Consider the following 16,955-nt stretch of genomic DNA (forward strand, 5'->3'; position numbering starts at 1 on the left):
TAACTGAATTTAAATTAAAAAAAAAAAAATCAAGGGGCGCCTGGGTGGCTCAGTGGGTTAAAGCCTCTGCCTTTGGCTCAGGTCATGATCCCAAGTCCTGGGATCGAGCCCCAAATCGGGCTCTCTGCTCAGGAGGGAGCCTGATTCCTCCTCTCTCTCTGCCTGCTTCTCTGCCTACTTGTGATCTCCGTCTGTCAAATAAATAAATAAAATCTTTAAAAAAAAAAAAAATCAAAACAGACCCACATACTAGGAGAACGTATTTGCAAAACATGTAATCAAAGGACTAAAGTCCAGACTCTAGACTAAATACTAAAAATTCAACCGTTTAGGTAAAAAAATAAATAAATAAATAAATCACCTCATTAAATAAATATTTACTGAACGCCTACTATATGCCAGGCACTGTCCGAGGCACTACAGACACAGCAATGACAAAGGGATAAAGTCTCTGATCTCCTGGTCAGGCAACACAGAAACAAGTAATTATATTGTAAGTCAAACGAACAAATAAAGTTAGGATAAGGGGATAAATGGGCAATTCAAAAGAGGAAAACTGTACGACTAACATACATATGAAAAGATTAATGCTGGGATGCCTAGGGCCCAGGAGGCTGTCTTCTGGCTGTCTTCTGGCTCCGGTCATGATGCCAGGTCCCTGGGATTGAGACCCACAGAGAGCCTGCTTCTCTCTCTGACTGGCACTCTCCCTGCTTATGTTCCCTCTCCCCCAGACCCCAGCAAATAAATAAATAAACTCTTTAAAATAAATTTAAAAATTAAAATTTAAAAAAGAGAAAAGATTAATCTTCACCATCAGAGAAATGCCATCTAAAACTACAATAACATATTTCATACTCATAAGAATGAAAAAATTGTGAGCGCCTGGGTTGCTCAGTTGGTTAAGCATCTGCCTTTGGCCAGGTTGTGGTCCCAGGGTCCTGGGATCACGTCCCACACCTCACGCAGGGAGCCTACTTCTCCCTCTGCCTCTGCCCCTCCGTCTCTCATGAATAAATAAATAAAATCTTTAAAAATTTAAAAAATTTTTAAAAATTAAAAATGTAAAAATTTTTAAAGAAAATGACAAAAATTGTAAAGTCTAACAGCATCATGTCATTAAGTGACAGAAACGTTTGTAATAGACTATAAACTGGTATAAACTCTCAGGAAAATACTGTGCTAGTGTCCTAATAAAGATATGCATATCCTGGGGCACCTGGCTGGCTGAGTCAATACAGCATGAGACTCTTGATCAAGCCCCACACTGGGAGTAGAGCCTACTTAAGAAACAGAAAAGAAACAGGAAGGAAGGAAGGAAGGAAGGAAGGGAGGGAGAGAGGGAGGGAGGGGAGGGGAGGAGAAGGGAAGGGAAGGGAGGGAGGAGAAAAGAAAAGAGAGAAAGAAAGAAGAGAGAACGAAAGAAGACAGATACACATCCTGTGACCCAGCAATTGCAGTTTCAGGCAAAAACCCTAGAGCAACTCTCACAAGTCAGCAGAAAATATATCCAAGAATATTTCTGAGAGTACCTGGGTGGCTCAGTTGGCTAAGCATCCAATTCTTGGTTTCCGCTCCGGTCATGATCTCATGGGTTGTTGAGATCGAAACTCACCTGGGGCTCCACACTGACCGGGGAGTCTGCTTAAAGATTCGCTCCCTCTGCCCCTACCCCATACGGGGTGTACATGTACTCTCTCAAATAAATCTTTAAAAAAAAGTGGGGCACCTGGGTGGCTCAGTAGCTTAAGCTTCTGCCTTCAGCTAAGGTCGCAATCCCCTCTGGGATTGAGTCCCACAGTGGGCTCCGTGCTCAGAGGCGAATCTGCTTCTCTCTCTAACCCTCCCCACTCTCATGCTCTCTCTCCCATTCTCTTAAATAAATAAAATCTTAAAAAAAAAAAAAAAAGTCGGGGCGCCTGGGTGGCTCAGTGGGTTAAAGCCTCTGCCTTTGGCTCAGGTCATGATCCCAGGGTCCTGGAATCAAGACCGGCATCGGGCTCTCTGCTTGGTGGGGAGCCTGCTTCCCTTCCTCTCTCTCTGCCTGCCTCTCTGCCTACTTGTGATCTCTGTCTGTCAAATAAATAAATAAAATCTTAAAAAAAAAAAAAGTATTTTTGGTGGCACCAAGCAACAGAAAAACAGATAAAGTGGTATGTTCATACAGTGAATACTGTACAGCAATGAAAATGAAAAACACATATACCATAAATGAATCCTACACACACGCCTGTGCAGAAAGTTACCAAAATAAATCAATACTAAACATATAAAGTTTAAAAGCACAAAGAATGATACCACATTTTGTACAGGAAAGCGTGTATTCTTTTTTTAAAGATTTTATTTATTTATTTGACAGAGAGATCACAAGTAGGCAGAGCAGCAGGCACAGAAAGAGAGGGGAAGGAGACTCCCACTGAGCAGAGAGCCCAAGGTGGGGCTTGATCCCAGGACTATGAGATCATGACCTGAGCAGAAGGCAGAGGCCTAACCCACTGAGCCAACCCAGGTGCCTCAGAAAACATGTATATGTATTTTTTAAAATATTTTATTTATTTAACACAGAGAGATCACAAGTAGGCAGAGAGGCAGGCAGGGAGAGAGGGGGGAAGCAGGCTCCCCGCTGAGCAGAGAGCCCGATGTGGGGCTCGATCCCAGGACCCTGAGATCATGACCCGAGCGGAAGGCAGAGGCTTAACCCACTGAGCCACCCAGGTGCCCAAGCATGTATATTTAAGAGAAGTCTAGAAAAACCTGTACCTTGTTATTTTATTTGTGGGTCCCTTTACAAACTGGTTTTCTTTCTTTCTTTTTTTTTTTTAATTTATCCATTTGACAGAGCGAGAGATCTTGCACAGCAGGGGGAGCAGGAGAGGGAGAAGGAGGTCCCCCACTGAGCAAGCAGGGAGCCCCATATAGGGTTCCATCCCAGGACCCCAGGACCTTGACCTGAGCCAAAGGCAGACATCTGAGCCACCCAGGCACCACACCATAAGTATGTTAAACACCAAAAACAGAAACATGGTTAAGAGAAGGGGAGAACAATCCTAGAAGATTCAACTGTAGAAGTGGAGTTTTAGTTCATAACTTTATTAAATTGATCTCTTAAATATAACACTACCACTTGTACTACTCTTTGTATTTTCAGATGTCTTCATATTGCATGTTTTTTAAAGCATGAAAAAAAGGTTTATACAATGCTGAACGCTGTGGTTGTGCTCCCTTTGGATTCCCTTTCTCAGCCTCCAGAGAAAAGAGATCCTCTAGGATAGTGACGACAAAAGAGTACCAGCATTCCCGCCTGCCTCACAAACTTCTTGGTCAAACAAATTTAGATTTTTGCACTTTTAATGAGTGAAATAGGATTCATAAAGCAACGTTCTTAGGGTCAAATCAAAGAAACAACTCCACATCGAAGGATAAGCCCATGTTATCTGCTGAATACCAGCAGAGTGGTAAGGACCAAGAGCCTTGCGAACACAAGACTAACGCGGATGAGCGTCCTGACTCCAGTTTTGTGCAGGCTTGAGCATAACCTTTACCGATTTGCCCATCTCTAAAAAGTAGCTACACTAATCTTATAATCTATTGTGAGAATTAAATGAACTGATACATGTAAACCACATAGCACATGATATTCTAAAAGGTTGCAGTTTGGAGAGAAAAAAAAATCCAAGAAGTTGGAAGGGAGAGGCTCTTTCCCTCAGCAATGTACTTACATAATCATCAAGCAACAAATAAAATCAAATCCTTAAAGGTAATTCTGTTCCCAGAATCATCTTCAAAAAACTAAGCTGATGCACAAATATCTATACAATGGAAAGCAGAGATCAGGCTAAATCCCTAGGATTTTGCCTTACTCTGTATTAAATCCAGTTCAGGTGCTGACTGCTCAATGAGAAAAAAAAAAAAACACTAAATACTGTATAACATAACAAGAAATGTAGTCAAGAAAAGGCTGTGCAGTTTTTTAAAAGATTTTATTTATTTTAAGTAATCTCCACATCTGACATGGGGTTCAAACTCACAACCCCAAGATTAGGAGCTGCATGCTCTACGGACTAACCAGCCAGGCACCCCAAGAAAAAGTATGTTTTTGTTTGTTTCTGAGACAGAGGGCGAAAGAGAGCAAGCACAAGAGAGAGCACACGAGCAGGGGGGAAGGGCAGACGGGGAGAGAGAGAGAGAGAGAACCCCAAGTAGGTTCCACACTCAGTGCATGGGGAGCCCAATGCAGGGCTGGATCCCATGACCATGAGATCATGACCTGAGCCAAATTAAGAGTGGGACACTTGGGGCACCTGGGTGGCTCAAGGGGTTAAGCCTCTGCCTTCAGCTCAGGTCATGATCTCGGGTCCTGGGATCGAGCCCCGCATCGGGCTCTTTGCTCAGCAGGGAGCCTGCTTCCCCCCCCCCCGTCTCTCTCTGCCTGCCTCTCTGCCTACTTGTGATCTCTGTCAAATAAATAAATAAAATCTTTAAAAAAAAAAAAAAGTGGGACACTTAACTGACTGAACCACCCAAGCACCTAAGAAAGTACGTTTTCAACAGGAAAAGGTAGTATTTTCAACAGGATACTAGATTACTCAAGAGTTACTATAGGAAAAGCTAAGTTTTGCACATATAATGCTTTATGATAAGAGACAATATGTATACCGGGGCGCCTGGGTAGCTCAGTTGGTTAAGCGTCTGCCTTCAGCTCAGGTCAGGATCCCAGGGCCCTGTGACTGAGTCCTGCGTTGGGCTCCCTGCTCAGTGGGGAGCCTGCTTTTCCTCCCTCTGCCGCTGCTCCCCTTGCTTATCCTCAGTCAAATTAATAAATAAGATTTTTAGAAAAAAAAAAGGGGGGTATCCAGGATTTATATATTTGAACGATGGGTTCTTATTCACCAAAAGGAATAAAGGAAGGAGGATGAATAATCTAGAAGACAAAGCCTGTATCCCTATAGTTTTGCGGTGAAAATTAATACCCAACACGGAAACCTAAGATCCTCTTCTCAGAAAGTACCCTCTGTTTCTTGTTGGCAGCTCTCAGATTAGTTACGAGAATAAGATGAGCTGAGAAGGGCAAGGTCAAAATTCTAGCTGGAGTTAACATATTGTTACAGTTTATGTATACTTTTGACTATTACATAAAATCTTAATTTCCAAATAACCACAGCAATAATTCAGTTGACAACTTTGAAACTCAGTGTTATCTTTCACTCACATTCATGGTTTATGTATGCAAATACACAACTCACTAATGATGAGAGTGGTTATCAGGTTTTATCAGGAAGCTGGCACTCTGGATGAACCATATCAAAAAATTTTCCATTAAAAAAACTGCAGGGGTGCCTGGGTGGCTCAGATGGTTAAGTCTCTGACTCTTGATTTCAAGTCAGGTCATGATGCTAGCTAGGCTCATGAGATCGAGTCCCACCTCAGGTTCCATGCTCAGCGGGGAGTCTGCTGAAGATTCTCTCTCCCTCTATCCCTGCGTGTGCAGGCACTCTCTTCCTTTCAAATAAATAAATCTTAAAAATTTAAGCTGCCTTCTCTACAAGAAAAGATATTCAGGACGTCTGGATGGCTCAGTCGGCTGGGCATCTGCCTTCAGCTCAGGTCATGATCCCAGAGTCCTGGGATCAAGTCATGTGTCCGGCTCCTTATTCACCTGGGAGCCTGCTTCTCCCTCTGCCTGCTGCTCCCCCCTGCTTGTTCTCTCTCTGACACATAAATAAATAAAGTCTTAAAAAAGAAAAAGAAAAAGAAATGTTAGGGTGCCTGGCTGGCTCAGTCAGTAGAGCATCTAACTCTTGATCTTGCATTCATTAGTTTGAGCCCCACACTGGTGTAGAATTACCTTTTTTTAAAAGATTTTATTTTGGGGGTACCTGGTTGGCTCACTTGGTTAAGCATCTGACCATTGGGTTTCAGCCCAGGTTGTGATCTCAGGGTTATGAGATCGAGCCCCACAATGGGCTCCATGCTCAGGGCAGAGTCTGCTTGAGACTCTTCCTCTCCTGTCCTTTCCCCCCAAATAAATAAATAAATAAAAATCTTGGGCAGTCGGGGATGGTGGTGGGGAAGAAGGCTCCCCACTGAGCAGAGAGCCCAATGCAGAGCTCAATCCCTGGACTCTGAGATCCTGACCAGAGCCAAAGGCAGGGGCTTAGTCCACTGAGCCACCCAGGCGTCCCAAAAGATTTTATTTTTATTTGAAAGAGAGAGAGAACACAAGCAGGGGGAGCAGCAGGCAGAGGCAGAGGGAGAAGCAGACTCCCTGTTGAGCACAGAGCCTGATGCAGGGCTTGATTCCAGAACCCTGGGATCATGACCTGAGCCGAACACAGTTGCTTAACCAATTGAGCTACCAAGAAGCCCCTAGAGATTACTTTAAAAATAAATTTCAGGGTGCCTGGCTAGCTCAGCAGAGCAAGCAACTCTTAATCTTAGGGTCTTGAATTCAAGCCCCACGCTGCATATGTAGCCTACTTAAAATAAAATGATAGGGGACAGGGCACCTGGGTGGCTCAGGTCATGATCTCAAGGGTCCTGGGACAGGCCCCACATCAGGCTCTCTGCTCACTGGGAAGTCTGCTTCTTGCTCTCATTCCCCCTCTGTGCCCTCCATGTCTCTAATTAATAAAATCTTAAAAACAAACAAACAAAACGGGACACCTAGGTGGCTCAGGCAGTTAAGCATCTGCCTTCAATTCAGGTCATGATCCCAGGGTCCTGGGATGAGTCCTGTATCAGGTTCCTTGCTTGGCAAGGAGCCTGCTTCTTCCTCTGCCTCCCACTCCCCCTGCTTGTGCAAGCACATGTGCACTCTGCCTCTGACAAATAAATAAAATCTTAAAAATAAATAAAATATGTGAATTTCTTTAAAGAAAAAAAACCTTTAAATAAATAAAAATGAAATGTTAAGCAGAACCCCTAGGTAAAAAATCATCAATGCAGAACTGCTCTGACTGAAATGGGAGGGCTGCTCAGAGTCCTGCCAGCTCAGTCTCTTCCCTCAATAGCTCCTGAGGCACCCTCTTCACTCCAAATGATATTTTAAAATCTCCCGTCCAATCCCTATTTGGTTAAACTTACTAAAAACTAAGGAAAAACAATCATCATCACACACTACTTAGACAGTCACTTCAGTTTTACAGAACAACCTTTAGAGAATTGCTTTTGAAAACCAATTTTTATAAGTCAATTTAATAATTCACTTACAAAAGATGTACACATTGTAAGAATAGTTTGGTCAGTTTCGACAAAATATACTGTGAAACACTACCCCAACCAAAATATGGAGTATTTCAGGGGCACCTGGGTGGCTCAGTCAGTTAAGCGTCTTGACTCTTGATCTCAGCTCAGGTCTTGATCCCAGGATCGTTGAGTTCAAGCCCCAGGTTGGACTTTAAAATATATACATATGGAATATTTCTATCATTCCAGAAAGTACCTTCCTGCCCCTTTGCAATCTCCTCACCTACCACCATACGAATCATTTTCAACTGGTAGCTTAACAGAATCAGGACGTAAATCAGGACGTAACAGTGGGAGAACTTCCAGAGACAGCCAACCTTATTCAGCATATGTCTTCCCGTATTAATTCACCCTTCTTTCAGTATTTAATAAGCCCCTTCTAGGTGACAGAGAACATCCTAGCTATGAGGACTCAGCAGTGAATCAAACAAATCCCTGCTTTACTCTCTACAAAGGTGAAGACACAGTGGATTAAAGTAACATCCCACGGGGCCCCCTGGGTGGCTCAGTCAGTTGAGACTTTGACTCTTATTTCAGCTCAGGTCATGATCTCAGGGTCACGTGTGAGGTTGAGCCCCACGTCAGACTCTGCACTCAGCAGAGTCTGCTTGTCCCCTTCTTTTCCTCCTCCCCCTGGGAGCACACGTGCACACTCTCTCCCTCTCTAATAAATAAACAAATAAAATCTTTTTTTTTCTTTTTTTTTTTTTAATTTTTTTTTAAATTTATTTATTTGTTAGAGAGAGAGAGCAAGCACAGGCAGACAGAGTGGTAGGCAGAGGCAGAGGGAGAAGCAGGCTCCCCGCCGAGCAAGGAGCCCGATGTGGGACTCGATCCCAGGACGCTGGGATCATGACCTGAGCCGAAGGCAGCCGCTTAACCAACTGAGCCACCCAGGCGTCCCAACAAATAAAATCTTAAAAACAATAAAATAATGTCCCACAGTAATAACGTGCTGGGGGTTGGCGAGGTGATGAAAGGAATACCCTATAGATAGAGTGGTCAAGAAAGGCCTCATTCAACAGGCGCCTGGGTGGCTCAGTCGGTTGGGCATTTGCCTTTGGCTCAGGTCCCTGGGATTGAGCGCCATGCTGGGCTCCCTGCTCAGCAGGGAGACTGCCTCTCACTCTCCCTCCACCCTTCCCCCGACTCATCTCAATTAAATAGAATCTTAAAAAAAAATTTAAGACTACACAAAGTACTTCATTATGTCTGAAACAAAGATTTCTTTTTTTTTTTTTTAAGATTGTATTCATTTACTTGACAGAGAGACATCACAAGTAGGCAGAGCAGAAGGCAGAGAGGGAGGGGGAAGCAGGCTCCCTGCTGAGCAGAAAGCCCAATGCCGGGCTTGATCCCAGGACCCTGCCAATCATGATCTGAGCCGAAGGCAGAGGCTTAACCCAGTGAGCCACCCAGGTGCCTGTGAAACAAGAATTTATCTTTAAAAATTTACCCAATTTTTTCTAGTGGGCAACCCCACTCTGGCATCTGATCAACTTCCTCAATCTCCTCCATTTTTAAAGTGTTTTTCTGATAGCCCACAGTCTACTAGCCAAAGCTATTAGTCAAGACTGTAGGGACACATCCTTTAGACACATTGGGACCATCTTCTGGGAAGCCCGGATGTACTGGAGCCCTGTAGTGAAGAAATCTGGGTAACTTTAGAAAGCAGTCTCTTTTGATGTCCTCTATCAATTCTTTATTTATCCTGCCCTTATTATCAAAATAGAAGGAAAAAATTGAGTTACTGGGGCGCCTGGGTGGTTCAGTCAGTTCAGCGTCTGCCTTCCACTCAGGTCCTGATCCCAGAGTCCTGGGATGGAGCCCCTCATCGGGCTCCCTACTCAGTGGGAGTCTGCTTCTCCCACTCCTCCCCGCTGTGCTCTCTCTTGCTATTTCTTTCTCTCAAATAAATAAGTAAAATCTCAAAAAAAAAAAGTTATTACCCCCCAAAAACAAAAACAAACAAACCACAGCATTACTGAAAGCGAAGCAATGGACTTCACATAAGCATATTAAACACACACACCTTGGTCCTCATGCCCAAAGACAAGTGCCAAAAGACTTCTAATTAGACATTCAGCAACTTCTCTTTGCTTGGCCTTCTATGTTCTGAAACAAGCCCAGCTATGCAGTTACCACATTCCAGATGCTAAAAGCCAAATCAGGCAGAACAAAAATGAAGACACCCATGCCAGCTAAAAGGCATGGGTTGGGGTCAGATCAATGCCTTCAGGCTTTCTAAAAGCCCTTGGGTTTCTTGAGTTTGGAAACAAAGTAATTCAATGTTTTGGACTTATCTCCCTCACTGGCCTGCAAAAAATAAGGCAACAAGACATAAAACAATTTTTAACAGCGATATAACATTAAGACAAAAAAAAGACTTAAGTGGCGGCATTAGAGACCTGTATCATGTATCTAGAACAGGGAGACCAAACTCAAGCGCCTACCGACAGACATGTAATATAAGGTGTAAAATAGTATCAAGTGACACTTCACCCCATGTCAGGGATAAATATCAGGCTATAGGGAGGTCTCTGACAAACTGGAGAGGACATGCTCAACTACAAAGATGGCTGCTATGAAGGTCCAAGGCTGCCAGAACTGATTTTTCAAAGGCAGTCTGAATTCAAATTTTTACTAAAATCTCCTTGTTTTTTAATGTTGACAACGAATTCAAATTTACAAGACTGTGTGAGTGAGCCAATCAAAACACAACTAGAGACTGGATTTAGTCCATAAGCCTTCAGTTTTCAACCTCTGCCATAAAAAGTAAAAGTACAATGGTACAGTTCTAATTCTGGGGTACAATGTACACCCTATGCTTCCAATAACACACTGTCATGTAAAAATATACTCAAAAATATGAATATACATCTGAAACCCCTAACTGCTGAAGGAAAGCAAAAAGCAAATGATCTTGCTCTTCATACACTGAAGTGCTCCATTTGTAGGAACTTTCTTCCAGTGGAAGAAAACATTAGGAAATGTATTTTCATGAAACTGAGCTCACAAATGTTTAGCTTCCTCAGCATATGCATCAGCCCGTAACTTGCAGACAAAAGGAAACTAAAAAATGATCAATGGCACAGCATTTAACCTCGATTAAAAAAAAAGTTCCCATCAAAGACTAAGAAAAGGGTGCCTGACAGGCTCAGTTCTCAGGGCAACTGTTGATTTGGGGGCTGCGAGTTTGAGATCTATGTGGGGTGTAGAGCTTACGAAAGAAAGAAAGAAAGAAAGAAAGGGACAAAGAAAAGCAATCTTTTAGAAGGATACCCAGGACTCAACTCTGCTGAGAAGCTGTGGGCAACTACTTTTTTATGGGTTATAAACCTGCATTACAGGCTCTAGAGAAGTGTTCTTAAATTTTGAGACTAATGAGTAAGACGGAAGGTATCAAACCTTTGAGAAAATGCACTCCCTCACAAAAATTTTTACAACTCATGGGCCCCTACAGTCCATGGACCAAAGATTAAGAATGGCCTGCTCTGAAGAATATTAAATCTATGTTATCTCCAAACCCCCCACTCCTTCCCACCAATAAATCTCCATTCCATCCCTCTACTTTAGGCAACTACCATGTCTGGCCTAAACCAGTACAGCAGCCTCTTAAATGATATCCCCCCCATCTTCCATACCTCTGCAAAAGTGATTTTAAAATATCAATCAGAAGACTTCGACGGCTTCCCCAAACAACCTTACCTGTCCATCTGTTCCTTTTTTTTTTTTAAAGATTTTATTTATTTATTTGACAGACAGATCACAAGTAGGCAGAGAGGCAGGCAGAGAGAGAAGGGAGGAAGCAGGAAGCAGGCTCCCTGCTGTGCAGAGAGCCCAATGCGGGGCTCGATCCCAGGACTCGATCCCAGGACGCAGGGATCATGACCTGAGCTGAAAGCAGCGGCCTTAACCCACTGAGCCACCCAGGTGCCCCTGTCCATCTGTTCTGTAACCACTCTTCTCACTGCGTCAGCTACTTTGGGCCTCTTTTCAGGGCTGAAAGCACACTGAACTCTCCCCATCTTCAAGTTTTGGTGCTTGCTGTTCCCTCCACATGGAATGCTCTCTCCTACAAAACTGTATCCTCACTCGTGCCCAAAAGAATTTCTCTAACCACCCTTAGATCTCCCTTGTTAGTGTCTACTAGAGTCCCTGCTTGCTATCCCCACATCACTTTTCTCAATCTGTCATTTGCTTACCAGTTTTATCTTACCCCACTTTACTGGAAGCTCTCCAACAGCAAGACCCCTTCTGTCTCACACCCCCCTGTACTCCCATGGCCTAGCACAGGAGCCAGTAGATAGTATGTTCTCAAGGACTATTTGTTGAATCAATCAGCCAAATACTGAACGACTCAATCTTACATGTTTACAGAGTAACTATGTGAAGCAATCCATCAAAATCTAATTATTTGAGAGAACAGCATTAACCACATGCCTTCAATTCAGGATGTCATTGTGCCCAAGACAAACAGGATAGCGTCTCAAGAATCTCAGTGGTTGGGGCATCTGGGTGGCTCAGTGGGTTAAAGCCTCTGCTTTCGGCTCAGGTCATGATCCCAGGGTCCTGGAATCGAGCCCCGCATCGGGCTCTCTGCTCAGTGGGGAGCCTGCTTCCTCCTCTCTCTCTGCCTGCCTCTCTGCCTACTTGTGATCTCTGTCAAATAAATAAATAAAACCTTTAAAAAAAAAAAAAAAAAGAATCTCAGTGGTTTAGACTATCCATTCGAAATAAACAACTAACAGTTGTAGGTCTGCTCTCTCCCCATCAGGCTCATCTCTCCCCACCTGGGAGTTAATCTCAGCAGTGTTCCAAGCTTCTTCCTTCCAACTTCTCAGGACAAAACAGGACACTCTTTTTGTAACCTGCAGTTTCACTGGCTAAACCAAATTCAAAAAGTGCCTGTATGTGAACTACTGTCACTACGATTATTACTATCACCACCACCACTAAAATGGGTACATCTGCAGACTAAAAATGTCAGTCTCCAAAACCAGACACCAGTCACTGATGCCAAAAGAGTTAAAAGAACAAAGTGATAAGCCTGTATTAGACAGAAAAGATTTTTAAGTAAACGACTTCTTCTTCTGAAAACTTCAATTCACTTTTTACAAGATACAATCAAACCTAAATGGCTGCAGAATAAGCTTGTTTTTTGATACTGCTGAAGTGTGTGCCCTAGTTCACAAAATGCAATTCCCAGCAAAGAGCAAACTAAGCGGGAGCTGCTCCACAAGTTGCTCATTGCAGGAACCGTTGCCAACAGGCTTCTACTTAATGATACACACATCAAGCTGTTCAGATAACCGAACACACAATATTTCCACAAACAAAAAAAAGGAGGGCCATCAGAAAGGAAAGGAAAACGCTGGTGTTGACACCTGCCTTTCCACCCTGGGCCCACCATCCAGAAATCCCATAATGGTAATGATGGTAATAACGATGTCGTTTAATACTTGTCAGGAAATGAGCTAAACGGTATTCAATTTAATCTCATTTAATCTTCACAATCACTCTATAAAGTAGCCACTGTTACTTACCGCTATTTTGCAGATAAGGAAACTGAGGCACCTGGAAGCGACGCCCCTGGACCTAAAATCAAAAGCTAACTGGGCCAAAATTTGAACCTAGGCAGGCTGGCTCCAGGATGTATCTCCTGTGTTGCCACCTGAAGCTTCACTGGCTCTCGGCCGCCAGGCTCTACTACATTCTGAGGTTTCTCCTTCAATGCAATTAACAGCCTCCCCGTAAACACCCTACGACCACTGATGGCTCCGAACTTCTCGGCACCAGCGCTACTCTCCAGCTTCTGCGGCCATGCTCCACCCTTAAGATTTTGAAAGACAATAAGAGCTGATAAAAGTTGCGGAGGTGCTAAGGGAAGCAAAAAACAAAACAACAACAACAAAAAAAACCAAAAACAAACAAAAAAAAAAACACACAAAACCCTGCCCCCTACGACCAGAACACACGCCGATCACCACTGGAATGCAAGTCGGTCTCACCTCCAACCCAAGAGACTGAAATAAAAGTGGGCGCACAAATGTTCCCGGAGCAGATAAATTTGGACTATGCCTCCTCTGGCCGCAAGGCAGAAAAGAAGGACTAACAGTTACTGAGTGCCAGCCACATGCGCCCTACGAGGACAGAACCAGGCCAATGGAGAACGGGGCGGGGGGAGGGGGGGTTAGCACTCAAAAGAGTTCCGGGAAAGGGAGAAATCCAAATAATGGGGTTCCTACGACTAAAAAAAGAAATGGAAGAGGTGGAGGCCTCTTCCTCGAAACATGCAGGAAGGGGAAAAAACGGTAGGAGCTGCTCGGGAGAAAAGGCGGCCCAGGGCGTCGGGAGCTAGGCCGGAGCGAGGGGAAGCCCTGAAGGGCGGGGAGGGGGAGGAGCCGGAGAGAGCGGGGCCCGCTCAGAGAAGGCCTGGAGGTAGGCGCGGGGGAGCGGCTCCGTGCCGGACCTGCCGGGGACCCTGACCCAGCCGCCGCGGAGGAAAAATAAAAGACAAAACGACTAGAGCCGGTGGAACTGCCCTAATCCCCATCAGAGGCCCTCACTCACCTGGGCCCACCGCGGCGATCGCAGCTGCACCTCGCAACGGCACAACCGGCCCGAACCTCGCCCCCGCCCGACAGCGCGCCCCGCGTCCCCGCTCTCCGACGGCGGCAGCGGCGGCGTCGCCCGCTGACTCCTGGGAAATGTAGTGCTAGGCCTGTCTCTCCTTGCCCACTTGATGGTCGGCTGAACTACGTTTTCCACAAGGCAAGGCGAGCGTTGGGCCCGCCGCTTTGCGTCACGCGCCAGGTTGTCGGCAGTCACGTGGGTTGCTCCGTTCCATCCCCTCCCCCCGCCTGGGTGGCCTGGGGAAGAAGGAGGGAGGTGGACGGAAGGGGCGGGGGCGTTGCTGACGCCACTACCCCCACCATTTTGGAACCAGCCTGGAGGGAGGGCCTGAGCCCCACCCACTGGCGGCCTTCTTCTGTTGTCGCAAGGTCTCTGAGCTGAGAATCCGGGTCCCCTGGCTTTCAGTGTCTGCCCTGCTACCTCTCGTTTTGTGACCTTGAGCAAAACGTCTCCCCTCTGTGAGTCTCGGTTTCCTCCCCTATGGTATGACTCTGGTAATTTCTATCCCAAAGAGTTGTTGAGAGATTCCGACAAAGTAAAGCACATGAAAGCGAATTAGATGAAAGCGCAACTCAAAATGGAGTTGTTTTTATTGTGATAGCGTGACCAGAAGCCGGATGGGTCAAGCTCTGACCCGCCTCATCCCCCGCCACCTCCCCCCTTCCCCCGCCCAGGACCATGGGAGCACAGAAAAAGATTTTCTAAAAGTGTAGTCCTGTGGAGCTTGTTAAAATGGATGCCACTCACCTAAGCCAGAAGTTTCCTGGGAAGTACAGGCTTGGAATCTGCATTATGAACACTTCTCCAGTGATTCTTACGCATCCGCAAGTACGAGAACCACTGCATTTATCAGGGTTTTGCACAAGCTACTTTCCGCAGGAATTAGTGCACTAATGAACCTCCAACCTCCAACAGAGCTCGAATGTCTCCTATGAAGCCTTCCAAGTTTACTAGCTCCCCCCATATCCACTCCCACAGTATCTTTGCACCTTATTCTATAATTATGTTTGTCTTCCCCACCAGACTCAAGTCTCAGACCATGTCACATCAGCCCTCACCCTTACTGACCTCAGCAGCATATGCTTCTTGAAAGGTTCTGATTGAACTCAACTTTTTTTTAAGTAGGCTCCACAACATGGGCCTTGAATTCATGACCCTGAGATTAAGAGCTGAGCTGAGATCCAGAGTGGGACACTTAACCAACTGATTCCCCCAGTTGACTCTCAACTTGATTTTCATTTCACAGATTTTCTGAGTGCTGTATGCCATGTCCAGTGCAAAATACTAGGAACACAGGAGTAAACTAGAGGGATACAAAAATATATAGTCATTCCTCCTGGTTTCTGAAATACTCTATGATGGATCTCTTCTTACCTCTTTCCCACCTCCACCCTTGGTGTGCCCCAAAACCTTCCTCCCAGTTGCACCCTCCTCCCTCTCTCTCATTCAGTCTGTCTCCCTGAGTGACCTCTCTCCTTGAATGACCTCGCTCCTTGAGTGATCTGGTATACTCAGGTAGTTTCTCCATCTCTTCTGTGTATTTCACTCCCTTAATAACATTCTGACATCAACTCAGATCGTTCCAGATGGTTAGAATTTGCCATCCCCTGATTTTCCACTGGTATCTTAAACTCATCCTGCTGAAATCTGAACCCTTTTTACCTCCAATACAACGTTGACTACTTCTGTAGTTAATTGTTTATATGTCTGCATTCTCTACTAAGCTTTGAGCTCCTCTCAAGAAAATCTTATCACTACATTGATTTATTGAGCACTTACTAAGGGCCAGGCCTTATGCTAGAACCTCAGGAGGAAAATGATAAGCAAAACAAATGTGGTCTATGCCTTCACAGAGCTTACTTCTCACTGGAGAGACAACATTAAGAAATCTATTGCTGAGGGGGCACCTGGGTGTCTCAGTCGTTAAGCAGCGTCTGCCTTCCACTTAGGTCATGATCCCAGGGTCCTGGGATTAAGCCCTGCATGGAGCTCCCTCCTCAGCAGGAAGCCTGCTTCTTCCTCTCCCACTCCCCCTGCTTGTGTTCCTTCTCTCGCTGTGTCTCTCTGTCAAATAAATAAATAAAATCTTTTTTAAAAAATTTTTAAGTCTATTACAAAAAATAATAACCCTATTACATATATAATTAGTTACCAGTGTGGTAACTGCAACACAGGAAAGTATGTGTTACATGCTATGATAACAGAACAGGAATTGGCAAACTATAACCTACAAGCCAGGCCTACCCCTCCTTGGTTTTGTATGGCCAGAAGCTAGGAACTGTTTTTACATTTTTAAATGGTTGGGAAAAAATCAAAAGAAGTCTACTATTTCGTGACATGTGAAAAGTATATATGAAATTCAAGGTTTAGTATTCATAAATTCATCCAGGGCTGCTATGACACAGAATTGAGTAGCTGTGGGATGGGTGCCTGGGTGGCTCAGTCAGTCAGGAGTACCACTCATGGCTTCTTTCTTTCTTTTTTTTTTTTTAAGATTTTATTTTTATTTACTTATTTGGGAGAGAGAGACAGATAGTGACAGAGATAGCAAGAGAGAGCACAAGCAGAGAGGAGAGGGAGAAGCAGGCCCCTGCTGAGCAGGGAGCCCGACACAGGGCTTGATCCCAGGACCCTGGGATGGTGACCTGAGCAGAAGGCAGATGCTCAATGGACTGAGCCACCCAGGCACCCCCCCACCCGTGGTTTTTGCTCAGGTCACGATCTGAAGGTTGTGAGATAGGGCTCACCAGGGAGTGTGCTTCTCTGCCTTTGCCTCTGCCCTTCCCCTGGCTCACGCACGCATGTATGTGGCTGTGCCTCTGCATGTTCTCGCTCTCTCTCTCTCTCTAAAATAAATAAGTGGGGCGCATAGGTAGCTCAGTCGCTGAGCATCTGACTTCTGCTCAGGCTTTGATATTGGGGTCCTGGGATGGAGCCCCTCATTGGACTCCCTGCTCAGCAGGGGGTCTACTCGTCCCTGGGTCTCTTCCCCCCCACACACACTCATGCACTAGCTCAGGCTCTGTCTCACAAATAAATTAAGTAAATAAATAAACTAATTGTTAAAAAAAGAA

The 16,955-nt window shown here is 45.0% G+C and overlaps 1 protein-coding gene across 2 annotated transcripts in view; it reads right to left on the reverse strand.

Annotated features, from left to right (window-relative positions):
• THRAP3 (thyroid hormone receptor associated protein 3) overlaps positions 1 to 13,959 on the reverse strand; it is a 73,942-nt gene extending 59,983 nt beyond the window's left edge. For both annotated transcript variants that reach the window (XM_080801208.1, XM_080801207.1), the window contains exon 1: positions 13,819 to 13,959. The gene's annotated coding sequence lies outside the window, so the exon portion shown is untranslated. The remainder of the gene's footprint in view (positions 1 to 13,818) is intronic.
• Between the last annotated feature and the right edge of the window lie 2,996 nt (positions 13,960 to 16,955).

The sequence above is a fragment of the Martes martes genome, assembly GCF_963455335.1.
Source record: "Martes martes genome assembly, chromosome: 4".
Taxonomy (NCBI): Eukaryota; Metazoa; Chordata; class Mammalia; order Carnivora; family Mustelidae; genus Martes; species Martes martes.